Genomic DNA, 13351 nt, shown 5'->3' with positions numbered 1-13351 from the left:
CCGTGTCCAACAAAGTTTAGTGTGCCCCTTCCAAAAACCTCTGAGTGTCACCACACAACGATAGTTGTTTGATGCTTCCATTGAAAGAGAAGGAGAATAGCAGAGTTTTCATTTCTACAGGAAATATATCTGTTTCGGACCCTACTGTTGTAGAATTCATACCTTAATATTAAAGGCGCACGTAGTATCTTATAATTTTACCCTCAATTTCTAGGATGTCTTCCCAAAAAAAAGGGTGTGGAAGGAGGGTGTAATTGGGGAGGTGTGTCATGTGTGTCATACCTGGGCATGATGACCAAAGTCAATTGCAAGTGTATGTAATTTACTATTTTATGACAAGATTCATGCAGACACTGGCAGAACTGAAGATAACTGTGTTTTTTCTTAGAAATTTTGATGCACATTTTGAGGCATCACATTTGAAATAGTTAGTGGAAATTGTGAAAATACTTTTTTTTAAAAATCCTCAATTTCACAAAGAAAAGTTTTCACACTGTCTTAAGGTAGATTGTGACTTATTTTAAGAAGAGGTAATGGACTTTATATGAAATGGAAGCACCTTTTCCCAATAAAATAATTTATTTGACTGATTCGCTATTGCCATTTCAGGAGACTCTGGACTTGTATTTCCTTCGCTCTACAGCCATGCTTAACGTCATGTATACTGTCACCATTTGATGACACTGCATAGCCTAGTTAATTTGCTCCAAAGTAGTTGTGTCTTTTTTTTAAAAAATGAAATTTCAAAACTCTGCTTTGAATTTGCTTTAAATTTTTATGAAAACAAGGCGAATATCAGAATAGGTCACAGATGATGTCACACATGTTTAGATTTTTAGAACAAAAAAAAATGTAATCATGAATGAGGTAAGTCATTATCAATCAGAGCCTCTGAATGCAACGGAGTGTAATATTTGTTAGATGTGTGGAAATATTAGGGTTTAGGTGAAAATGGTTGTCACATTTTGCCATTTAGTAGTGACAATTTAAAAAAAAAAAAGACTCTTTAGGTTATGGAACAGACATTAAATAAAAAGAAAATCATATCTGTTTTAAATTGGGAAATGATCAGTCAAGTCCAGTGAGTTGTTGACCCATCCATTTACCCCAAACTCCTCCCTACACTTATTATGTGGCTCTGTTACTACATCATCTCTTTTCCCAACTGACTATATACACTTTCACAAGAGAGTATAATCCCACTTAAAGTCAGACACTAGTACATCTAACATTCACCCTAAATTATTTTTCATTGGAACCGGAAATATTTTCACCCGAGTTTTCCACATGGATACAAAAAGGCCACTTTTCAGGAAAATAGAAACACAGGTCATCATAAGTGTTTGGAAAAGCAACCAGTGCAGTATTTTTTCTTGTGAAGACAGTCTCAACATTGTGAAAAATTAAAGCTATTCAGTAGGAAATTCACACAGCATGAATGTTTTCAACTTTCAGATTTCACTGTTTTCTACTCATCATTTCCCACTCTGTGCTGTACAGCACCTCTGATTTTAAATTCATAGCATTTCAAACTCCCTCAGAGATTCTACCCAAAACAAGTTGTGCAGATAAGTCAACTCAAAACTTCATGTTAGAAAAGTACTTTTGTAGAAAATAAACACTTACAAATTTTGGCCCATTTTTTAAACTGTTGAAACACAGAGTGTGAGAAAGAAGTAGATACAGATGTCAAAATGTAAAACTGCAACGATTTGTGGTTGCAGCACTTCCAAATCCAACTATGGCAAAAGAGTTTCCTACGATGTCAAATGTTCCAAACAGTATTTCCTTTCAGACAAACAGCAGCCTTTAAAAATACAATACTAGAGAAAGTGATTTACAGATAGGGTGGCAGGGATGTAAGGAGCCAACATAGACAGTAAGAAGTGAGAAATGAATGCTTGTTTAATGAAGCGGAAGTTGAAAAGACCACTGCAGACCAGCCTGTCACATCAGCCTGGCTTTTTATTGTTTGTAGTCAGATTGGGAAACTTTGCTTATGTGCTGCTCTTCAGCTACACTTCATTGTCTTACAATACATGGCAGCTACCCAGCAGAAAAGCAGAGTGAAAGCAACAGCAACAGATTAGGTTAACTACCGGCTTATGAAAAAGTGGTTCAGACCAAAACAGAGCTAAAAAGATAGTGAATATTCATCACAGAAACATCACCAAATGAATACTGCCTTGTGTATTCTGGAGATGTAAATAAGAAACAGCTTCAATGGCCATGATGTTAGAGGCAAATTTAAATCTTGTTGTGCTGCCCCCAAATGGCCAAGTGGAAGCCTTTTTTAATGGAAACTACGAGTAGCATACACGACAAGACTGTAGCTGTGTTCCAATTCCATTCTGTATGCTAATTACATACAGTAATTACTTTATATTAATAATCATAGTTTACTGTTGTAGTAGTCAATATACAAAAATATCAATGCATTTAACGTCTTTGCAATAACAGGAAATGACATAGCATGTACAATGTTAAATGTCCATGAAACTGTGGCTTTGGAATGTTTGTTTTAATTTTTGCAGTCATGCGCGACTACTCCATGTTCCTTGTGCAATGCATTGTGGGCAAAAAATATCCACAAACAGCTCAAAACTAAAAGTGATATTCTAGTCATTGTCTCAAGTTGCTGATACTTGAGGAGTAATAAACTTTAGTTCAAACCGGCCATCATTTTGGCAAGCTGCAAATGTCTGGAAATATTTGTTTGTACTTGGCATAAAATACAGAAAATGGAAAGATGTTATTTTATTATAATAACACAACTGACAGGTTTAAGTAATGAAAAGTCATAAAATAGAAGACTTTACCAATCAATATTTTTTTTTCAGCCTTCCAAGTTTTGAGTGACTTATGAAGCCTTGTTCATCAACCTGCTTGCACCATCAACATATAGCTGAAATCTTGTAATTTAGTAGTTATACAAAAACTAGCGTGGCCAACATAAACGGCCAAATGTTTACTCTGATACACACCATTTCAACAGGCTTCTGGACCTTAATCCCAAATATATTACACTGAACCTATTCATCAACTCTCAGCCTCAACCTGGCTGTTTATCAGCCTAATACTCAACATAAATAATGTATGAGTTGATATAGTCTGACTAGTGCACTAGTGTTTCATGACAGCCATAGCAACTGATAACATTATTTCACAAGTGAATGAGTGTTGTGAAATATACTGTATATTTCCAAGCCGAGCACAGAGACAAAAATCCCAACCCATGTGACTACTTTTCACCAGTGTCAGAAATGCTGCCTGATCCTCACCTGCTGTGGTACATAAAGGAGTGGGCTCGGTGCATATGAAAAGATTCATACATATTGAAACCACAGCAGGTCTGATCCCGCCCTCATTCATAATCTATATTCCTTAAGAGCCCCAAGAACAAAATACCTCTTAGTGCTCAGTCTGGCATTAATTACAATACATTCTTCCTCTGTTGCTTAGCTTGGATTTCAGTGAACGCAGAATAGAGTTCAAGGAATAAAGCTGTGTGGCCCAGATATAATGTGATTATACATGGAAGGCATGATACATTTGGTGCCATGGAGACTTTTTTATTGGGCTGGTAGATAAGACCAGCTGACAAAGTAGACAAAACTGGCAGATTGTGAATAGAGGCGCCACAGTTAAGGTTTTTAGCTGAGCTGCAACAAGCAATGTATAGTCAATGAAGGGAAGCGTTGTCCTTTTACTTGGAGTTTTATAGTGCTGTTGGTGTATTTTACTAATAGCAGTTGAAGTATGTCTTTACATTAATCCTCCCAAAAACAAGAAAAAGCAAGAATAAGTTGAAGTGCAGAATAATGTTGCTCTAAAACTGAGCAATACTGTATGTAATATACACTTCTCTAAACCCATTGCAACCCTGTCTGCTCTGCAACTAGACTGCCTTTTTATATACATTATAATTTATTTTCTCACCGACACATAAGACTGTGAAAGAGTAGGAAAGGCTTCCTGTATGCAAATATATGTTGATTAGAAACGTATTTCTGATATGTCCCAAGCAAGCATATATATGTATGTGTATATATTTATCTTATTATTATTGTTTCGGTGTGAAACAGGTACACAACGCATTTAACTGCACGTTATACCATGTGTAACTGTGTTTGTGTCCAGTAATAGACCATCCTTGAATCCTTGAATGCAAACCTGGTAGAATATATGTTCCTGTAAAAACTTAATTGAAAATGCAGTGTACTTGTAAAAGAACGTAATTTTTGGGGTAAAGGCTTGATCTTTGTACCTGCTTAACATGTTAGCTCTGCCATATATCAGCTAAATGTTCAGGTCTGTACCTTCTCCTGCAACTTCTTCTATATCTTCTTACTGTCAGGATGGGGAGAAATACTTGTCCCTGACAGCTGCTTATAAAGGTGTACGTGCAGAATGTGCGCGCATAGTGTATACATGAGACTGTATATGTGTGCGTATGTGTGCACGTTTCTGTGATGGAGAGTGATGGAGGGCTGATTAACAGAGTAGTGAGCGGGTGGAGAAAAAAAGCACATCCTGAAAAACACATTGTATGCAAATGTGTTTGTCACTCTGACAGTATGTCTCAATTAAGGCCTGAAAAGCCGAGCAGAGCCGGTCTGAGCTGCCAGCTTCACTGACCCCCCCACTCCCCACCCCCTTAAAGCATAGCATAGAACTGAAGAGAACAAAGAAGAAAGTGGGAAAGCTGAAGGAAAGGGCAAACAGGAAGCCTTCAGCGACGTGACAGTGGGGGAAACTCTTGAGAGGGGACTCTATGGTAAATTGACAACTGGAGAACCGCGGCAAGACAGGATTGTAATGATAAGACTGGCTAGAGCATGCACGCCACTAATGCCAGCACTAGCCGTAATGACAGCAATAATGGCAAACAATAAGCACTCAGATCCGACATCCCACTGCAGCCCCCCCTCCAACACACCTGCCATGTAACCACCCCACAGTCATTGCTGCCGCTGCCAGGTTTGACGGCTTTTGTGGCACAGCTCTGTACTGGAACAAGGTTTATCTCACAGAAGACGCACACATGTAGAAAACACACCAAGCTGAAACCCACTCAGAATACACTTCATGTTGTTCATAGATAGGCAAACTGTGGACGCACACATTCACACTAACACAAGCACATTAAGTACAGAAATAATTGGACACACACACTGTGCAGTCGCAAACAGTTGAAGACATACTGAACAACTCTGCACACACACAGAGGTAGCATAGACTGGATTTTCTTCCATACACACACCCATTTATACATATGGATACACAGTTACACAAAAACATACCAATAATGAACACATTTTTTTTTGTCACTATGTGCAGCTGTGTAGAGTGTTCACACACCAGATAGGAAGCACACACTAAACACAGATAAACACATACATTTTAATAGTGTGTGTAGCTGCACATGCACAAACTGACGTGCACTCTCTCCAGCCCCAGTGTAGCAGGGAGCTGATGGTGAGGAAAGCCTGATGATGGCTGATGTGGCGGTGGCTGGCTGGGTAGCCGTTTAATTAATCTCCAGACAGACAGTGGCATCAGAGAGAGAGAGCGAGCGAGAGAAAGAGAGAGAGCGAGAGAGAGAGAGAGAGAGGGTGCATCAGGAAAATAAAGACAGAGGCAGAAGCAGCAACAGCTACACAGAGACTGTGTCTTTCTTTCAGCCCTCAGGACACATCAGAAGATACACGACAGGAGTCTCCAAAAATCTGGGATGTGCTGAATCTCAGAGGAGCATCCCTGGCTCAGTTGAGGACTCCCAAGTCTCAGTTTATAGAATACAGAGGGACCAAGAGATGGTCTCAAGTTTGAAGGGTGGCTGAACAACTGTACACTGAATTGAAGGGTTTGAGAGAGTTATTCAAGAAGAGACACATCCAAAAATCATTTTCTTTTCATTGTGTTGCAGCCTGTCAAATGTAATTTAGTTTTTAAGTGTGACGATCTCACCTGAAAGCAATGTCACAATTGTAACATTTATCTAGGACTAAAGGAAACATTCTAATAAATACACTTGTGTACAGCGTTCTCTGTCCACACAGTGGAGCTATTCTGGGCAATTAACAAAAAGTAGAAATCCATAAATCATAGAATAATATCTGTGTAATATATTCATAAATGAGCAAAATTTATTTAACACATTCCTTTTTCAAAAACATCATTTTATATTACAATAAAAATAATATATTTAGTTATGTTAGTGTTTTCCTCATATAAACATTAAAATGTATTCTGTTACACATGCAATATAATTTGGGATATTTGAACACTATTACTTAATTATTAAATATTGCATTACATTCATAGAAAACACTGAAACATTTCCCCCTAACCTTTAAACCCCTAAAATTAAATGCTTGAATTCTCAGAATTTGTGCTTTCAAATGATGTATAATCAGGGTTGATGCTGTTCACCAGACAGCTGCAGTATTTTTACTCTATCCATACCTGTTATGGGGCTAACACTGATATGGTTTCTCTTGTATCATCGCATTAGCTGGATTATTTAGAGCATAGTGCAAGATTATTTTAACAAATTCTGTTGTGTTTCTGCCTGTTAAAATACAAGTAGACTCCTTCAATGTTACACAGTGAAGCTGTAGCCCTGCATGCTCACTAGAGCCAGGTCACTGACTTGTTTTCTGCTGTATCACCGGTATGCACCCACTCCTCATCTGCACTTTCTCTGACATTTAAATCATTTTGACTGCCCAAATTAAGATCTCATACCCAAGACTACACATACAAGGTGTGTCAGAAAAGTTCCAGGACTGGTGTCACCAGGGATATAATTCAAATACAAACTACAAGTTTTCCCCTTCGAAGTAATCCCCCTGGAATTGAACGCACTTTCCCAGCCTTCTCTGCCACACTGCCAGGCGCTCTTAGAAGGATTCTTCCAGGATCCTCCATAGCTCCGTCGTCACAGACATCTTGATGTCATCCACGTCTTCAAAACGGGTCCCCTTGATGACCCCCTTGAGCTTGTGGAAGAGGAAAAAATCCCAGAGCCAGGTCGGACGAGTAGGGAGGTTGCTCCAGCACGGCAATGTTCTTCTCAGCCAGGAACTGTCAGATGCTCAGGGCGTTGTGAGCAGGCGCGTTGCCATGGTGAAGCAGCCACCACTTGTCCTGCCACAACTCTCGCCTCTTCTCACTTACCGAATGAAGCAAATGCCGCAGGATCTCTTTGTAGACGTTCTGGTTGATTGTCTGAAGGAGAAAACTCGTAGTTTGTAGTTTGGGTTTGAAATATATCTTTTGTGACATCAGTACTGGAACTTTTCTGACACACCTCGTGGTTCAGCACAACCTGTATCCTGAGTTCGACTCATCTCAACCACTGCTGCTGCTCACACCCCTAATACAGACTTCCTGTTGCCACACATGCCAACCTGCAGGTTTTGTAAATTATAAAATATCCGTAACCTTTGTTTCTGAACTCCGATTAGCTGGCACAGTGACATGCTTTTATTCCTTCTGATGTGTTTGGATCAGTTTGACTCATATACAAGTTTTCCCTGAAAAAAAATCCCCAAAACACTTGGTTCATTTAATCTAGTTGTCAAAAGGATTGAGACGGGGCATCTGAGCATGCAAAATACATTTTCATTAAATATTATTGTTTTATTCAACTTTTGCACACTTGAGGTATTGCTGGTTAAAAGGCCCATTTATCAGTTAGACACACACACAAACATATTTGTGGTTACCTTGGAAACCCCCACGGGAACCACACCTGTTGACGTTCTCACAAACAGATCAAAACTTTTTGTACAGCTCTGATATATAAAACATTTTCTTGAGGCTTTGATCACAAATTGTTTCTGCACAGCACAACGATCACATAATATACTGTATTTGAGGCTCTTAATCATATCTTTGATCATGTCACTGGTGAGGATGAATGAGGCGAGAAAATTACAATAAAGATACATTAAAGGAGGAGTCCAGACAAACAATGGGAGTTTGTCCTGGTCTTCTTACCCACTCAATGGGGGAGGTCAGCTGAAAGTGTTATCAGGATGACTCAGGGCGTTCCATACACTGTATATTAAAGATGAACAGAGCGTCTGAAAACCTTAAACTTGCATTTCTTTCTAACAGCCAGCAGGGAGGTGACTCATCTGATTGCAAAAAGAAGTCTGGTTGTGTAGAAGTCTGTGATAAAAATGACCCTGCTTCTCACTTAATCTGTTATCTCCGCTACCAACATTTTCCTAATGAGATAGTGGATTCAATCGCTATTGTTTCAAGACTTTTTGATGACAGCATGATCTTTATTTTGTGAATCATGGTCATAATTAGAGTAAAATACACACTTAAGCAGGCTTTGTTTTAGGATAGGGTCACAGTTGCCACCATATCACCATGCGCTGTGTCCTCAGGTTCTCTAGCCTGATCATCATTACACTCTGTTTCAAAAGACCCAGATAGCAACGACTGAAAGGTTTCTGAGTTTCTAGTCCACAGACCAATGGGTGACGTCATGTGTGGTCTATGGAGAAGATGAGATATGCCATATCCCTTACTGATGAGATATATTTCTGCATAACTGTTCCTTACAGAGTGAACTGAAACCATAGTGATGAAAAGGAACAATTTGGATGGGATACATGTTAGAAAGAGAACTGGATACAGTTAGAGCAGACGGACATCAACACGTTCGCAACTTTTTACATTTCAAGTCTCATGTATTTTGTTTCTATTGACAGGTTATTTGCCATCTGCACTAACACATGCTGCTATTTAATAAAACACTAATTGAATTTGGGAACAAGTTAATTCTATGAATTTTCTACTGTTGTTTTTTTTTTTTTTTTTTTTTAAAAAGCTCAGACATTCCTTTAGTATATGATAAAGTTTTTATGTGTAGTTTCTTATGTGTAGTTTCTGGGCTGATGTCTTTTTTTTATTAATAAAATAATCCAAGGCTGTGTATTATGAATATTTTGTATATTTCCAGTAAAAAGGACTCCAATGGCTCAACATGATTACTGTTGTAATTTAAATTGCATATAAATTGTTTGTGATTGCATTGTGCGATCTGTGTGTGTGTGTGTGTGTGTGTGTGTGTGTGTGTGTGTGTGTGTGTGTGTACTGCTGCATGTATGGGCCTGCACATGAGTGAGAGGCTGTGCTTATCTGTACATGGAGGGTATATCTGTGGTCCCCTGGTGTGGAAGGCCCAGTAACGGGGCTAATTGAGTGTAAGGGAGGGAGGTGTATGTATCTGGTGAATTTAGTGTGTGTGTGTGTGTGTGTGTGTGTGGGTGTGTGTGTGTGTGCGTGTGTGTGTGTGTGTGCGTGCGTGCGTGCGTATATGTGTATGTCCATGTTAAGACTACAGCATCAGCTGCACCTGACCAGGCTGCCTGATTAAGCTGTGTAATCTCCTGCATGAAACAACAGCTGACCAGCTCCCTGGAGTACTGGCCACACACACGCACACACACACACACACACACACACACCTGTGCTGGTGGCCATGACAGCAGGCACCTTGTGCTCCCTGAGGAAGGTACTCTCTATCACACACCTGGTATCTAGAGCTTCCCTGTCTCAAAGGTGAAATCTCACAACAGAAAAACAGGTGAACAAACCAGCAGTGTGTGTGTTTTCTTCCTGTAAAGGTTTTGGATTCACAGCTGGGACTGTGAGAAAGTGAAAACAGATCCCTGAATTATTCCACAGACTCACACACACATATATACACATCTCTGTGCAAATGGTTTAAGCAGAGAAAGTGACATGAGGATTTATTTTAAAACAATTTCATGAATAGTTTTTATTTATCACTTAACTTCACACAAAGAGAATGCAATGTAGCTCACACAACATGAGCTGTCACAGAAACTCTCCCTGCAATTGCCTGTTTTTCAGAACTAGATTATAAAAGTAGCACACTGTTCATTGTGATTTGTGCATCTTTTCCATCTTTGTGACGCCTCCCTATCACATTTGTCAATTCCTCTGGCAAAGACAGAAGAGACAAAACTAGGAGATCTAATCTTGACACATTGCTCATTTCGATACTCTTTCTGCAAGAGTTAGTAATAATTTGAAAAATAATGAAATGAATATATAGTTTTTATTGATCACTAAACTTCATACAAAGTGGAACAACAAAAAAAAATATCAGCCAGACTTAACATCCTGATGACCATCAAATATGGTGTGTTGTTATAAAACAACATACTGACAGAGTAAATCCTGCTTCATATTGTATTGCTGTATTTTTACATTGTGGAATTGATATTTCTTACTTAGGTAAAAGACCAGCTACATTATATATGTTAAAGAATCATATTTAACATTACCTGCATTGAGTGGAGAGTCAAATTACAAAGCACTGGCAGTGAAATAATAGAGTGAAGACATGTTTTTACATCCCTGTGCTGGAAAAAAGATCCTAGAAGTGCAGGGAAGTGGTAAAAGCATCGCTCTTACTGTACTCAAACCCACATACTTAACACATCACACCTACCACAGCAGTCCACTGTGTGTATGATTTATTTTCCTGTCTGGAGCTGCAAATGATCTCTGCAGATTATTCACAGATTATTCAAACATTTCTGCATGCACTGATACCACTGGAGGTATCTGATGCAGGCAAACACACATACACACACACACACCCACACACACGACTCCAATAACTTCCCTCCCGCAGCGGTGTGCTGTGGGAGCTGGTCAGCAGCGTCAGTCAATTGATTGAGCGCAGAGGAGGAGGAGTGGAAGAAGGAGGAAGGAGCCGTAGGCCATGAGTAGCGGAGGAGGTGAAGACCTATCGGAAATCAGTGCACCAAGAGTATTTCTGCCCCATATGGGCAAAACACGCGCTCAGACAGCTGCCACAGCCCTCTGCAGCCAGCCCGACTGCACACTGAGCGAGAGAATGTTAACTATGTAGCGTCCACACTGTCAGCCTTCTGACTCTGTTCATTTCTCATTGATTTCATCAGTGAGGCTGCTTGAGATGGAGGTACCTTCTTCAGGAGAAAATTGATAACTCATGCTCATGAAGAAATGTACTGTGACTCAGTATAATGATATGGTCGTTTAGCCCTCCTTAAAATAAACTGTATGTATACAGTGGATTTAGCAGTATTCAGATTTATTCACTGTTTGCATACTTTGTTGTGATAAATCATAAAAATGTTTTCACTCGCAGAAATTACATCAACAAACAAACAATCATTTTAAATTAAGTGGACACAATAAGTGCAGTGAAACAACAGGACTGTTTTTATTTTTTTAATTTATTTTTTTTAAATCCACTCTCCTTTAAATTTCTTCCGACCAAGTCAAAAATATGTTACATTAAATATCTGAATGTCTTTTGTTATTGTCAATGCAGTAAAAGGACAATCTTTTCTATTCAGCTGTAAAAATTAATTTAAAGGGACTTGAAACTTTCTTGAGATTAGTAATGTAATGTGAACTTAATTTGGTTTTACTATTGTCAGAATGCTCCTGTTGCAGTGCAATCCTTGTGCACTTTCAGCAGCTTTCTACACAGTGCTGATGCTGCTAAAGTAATAACCATTTAAGAAGATCATCTGTTCTGATAACATATTAACTGAATTAATATCAATAACTATTTCATTGCTCAAAAATGTAAAATATTTTGTAATTTATAGACATATCAAGACAATTAAAAAAAATAAAAAGTTAAACCACAAATCACAAATGCGTCTCCTCACCATTGCTTTTGTAAATAATAAAAATAAAAATAAAGATACTTCAATGGGTAAGTATTACATTCATATATCTAGTATCATAGCAGGGAAAAACATGCTCCTCTATGACACTTCACGAAAATCATCCATCCGTCCATTATCTACACACCATTTAAACCTCACTAGGGTTGCGGGGGACTGGAGTCTATCTACTCAGCTGACCCAGGGCAAAGGCAGGGGACACCCTGGACAGGTCCCCAGTCTGTCACAGGGCTACACTTACAGACAACCAAGCACACTCACATTCATACCTACGGATAATTTAGAATCACCAATTAACCTCAACATGTTTTTGGACTGTGGGAGAACCTGGAGAGAACCCACGCTGCACGGGGAGAACATGCAAACTCCACGCAGAAAGAGCCCTGGCCCAGTCCACATGTGAACCGGGGATCTTCTAGCTGTGAAACACTGTGCAAACCCAATAACATCATGTTGTAGCAAATGGCAAAAAAAACAACATAATAATAATAATAACAATAAAAGGAAAAAAAGAAAAGTATTTTTTTTGTGATCTTGATGAAAATTTGACCTAAAGCTAGAATCATGTGGCCAAAAATGGAAGAGTTTTAAGCAGAGCAGGAGTGTTTGCAGTCCAAAAAAATATATATGCAATAAGAAAATGATTTTTTAAAAGGGAAGAAGAAACTTGTGGCCCTTTTAAAGTTAATATTTACATAATTGTATAACATTTTTAATTAAGTAGATCTATTTGATTATTGGTATTCTGCCATGCTACATATATACATACATAGAATTGTGACATATCCACAGTTTACACTGTAAATGTGTTTTATAAAGAACAGTCATCATGGGACATAGACTCATGGAACAGTTTCTTTTTTTTTTTATAACAGTTCAAAGCAGAATCTGGCAGATTTTACTGCATGATTTTAAAGTCCTTGGAATTAAAAGAAAGGTTTATTCAGGAATGTGACAGGAGGTGATTTAGAGATTTCATGTCCAAAATCAGATCTGCCTGTGTGTTTTCATGTCTTCACTCATGTAGCTGCTGGCATGTCATTTTCACACACGTGGGTAAACACATCTGTATGTTGTTATCAAAATGCAATGAGACCTTCAGCCCTCCTTCAGTCCTGGAGAGGAGCGACTTCTATAGATACAAGACAACAAACACACTCTCCAACTCCCAACCTCTCCAAAGGTACAGTGCTGTGGTTAATTAGACCCTATTTATAGACTTGGTGGTGGTGGTGGGTGGTGATGGGGGACAGACACTGGGAGGCTGCAGTACCTCATGGGGCCTCTGGATGCCAGTGTGGTTTCAGTAACAGCATGCCTAGAGAGGAGAGGGGGGACAGAGGGAATGGGTGATGAAAGCGATGGACGTGCCGGTTGAATGTGAGGAGGAGCCCATTTTCAGAGGCGAAAAAGCGACTGGAATTCTTCTCTCTGTTGTCAGGGTCCAACTGCACCTCCCAGTTCCTCCAAATTCTGCATTGAATTGTGGTTCTTTATCCTCTTTGCCTGTTTTCCAGCATGTGATGGAGGTGGACCATGGTGTGGCAGACTTGTAGGCTGCCTAATTAATGCTCCAGAGCCTGGGCGGAGTGTGTGTGTGTGTGTGT

This window comes from Stegastes partitus, unplaced genomic scaffold, assembly GCF_000690725.1.
Source record: "Stegastes partitus isolate 25-593 unplaced genomic scaffold, Stegastes_partitus-1.0.2 Scaffold347, whole genome shotgun sequence".
NCBI classification, from domain to species: domain Eukaryota; kingdom Metazoa; phylum Chordata; class Actinopteri; family Pomacentridae; genus Stegastes; species Stegastes partitus.
Note: the sequence above shows the minus strand (reverse complement) of the source record.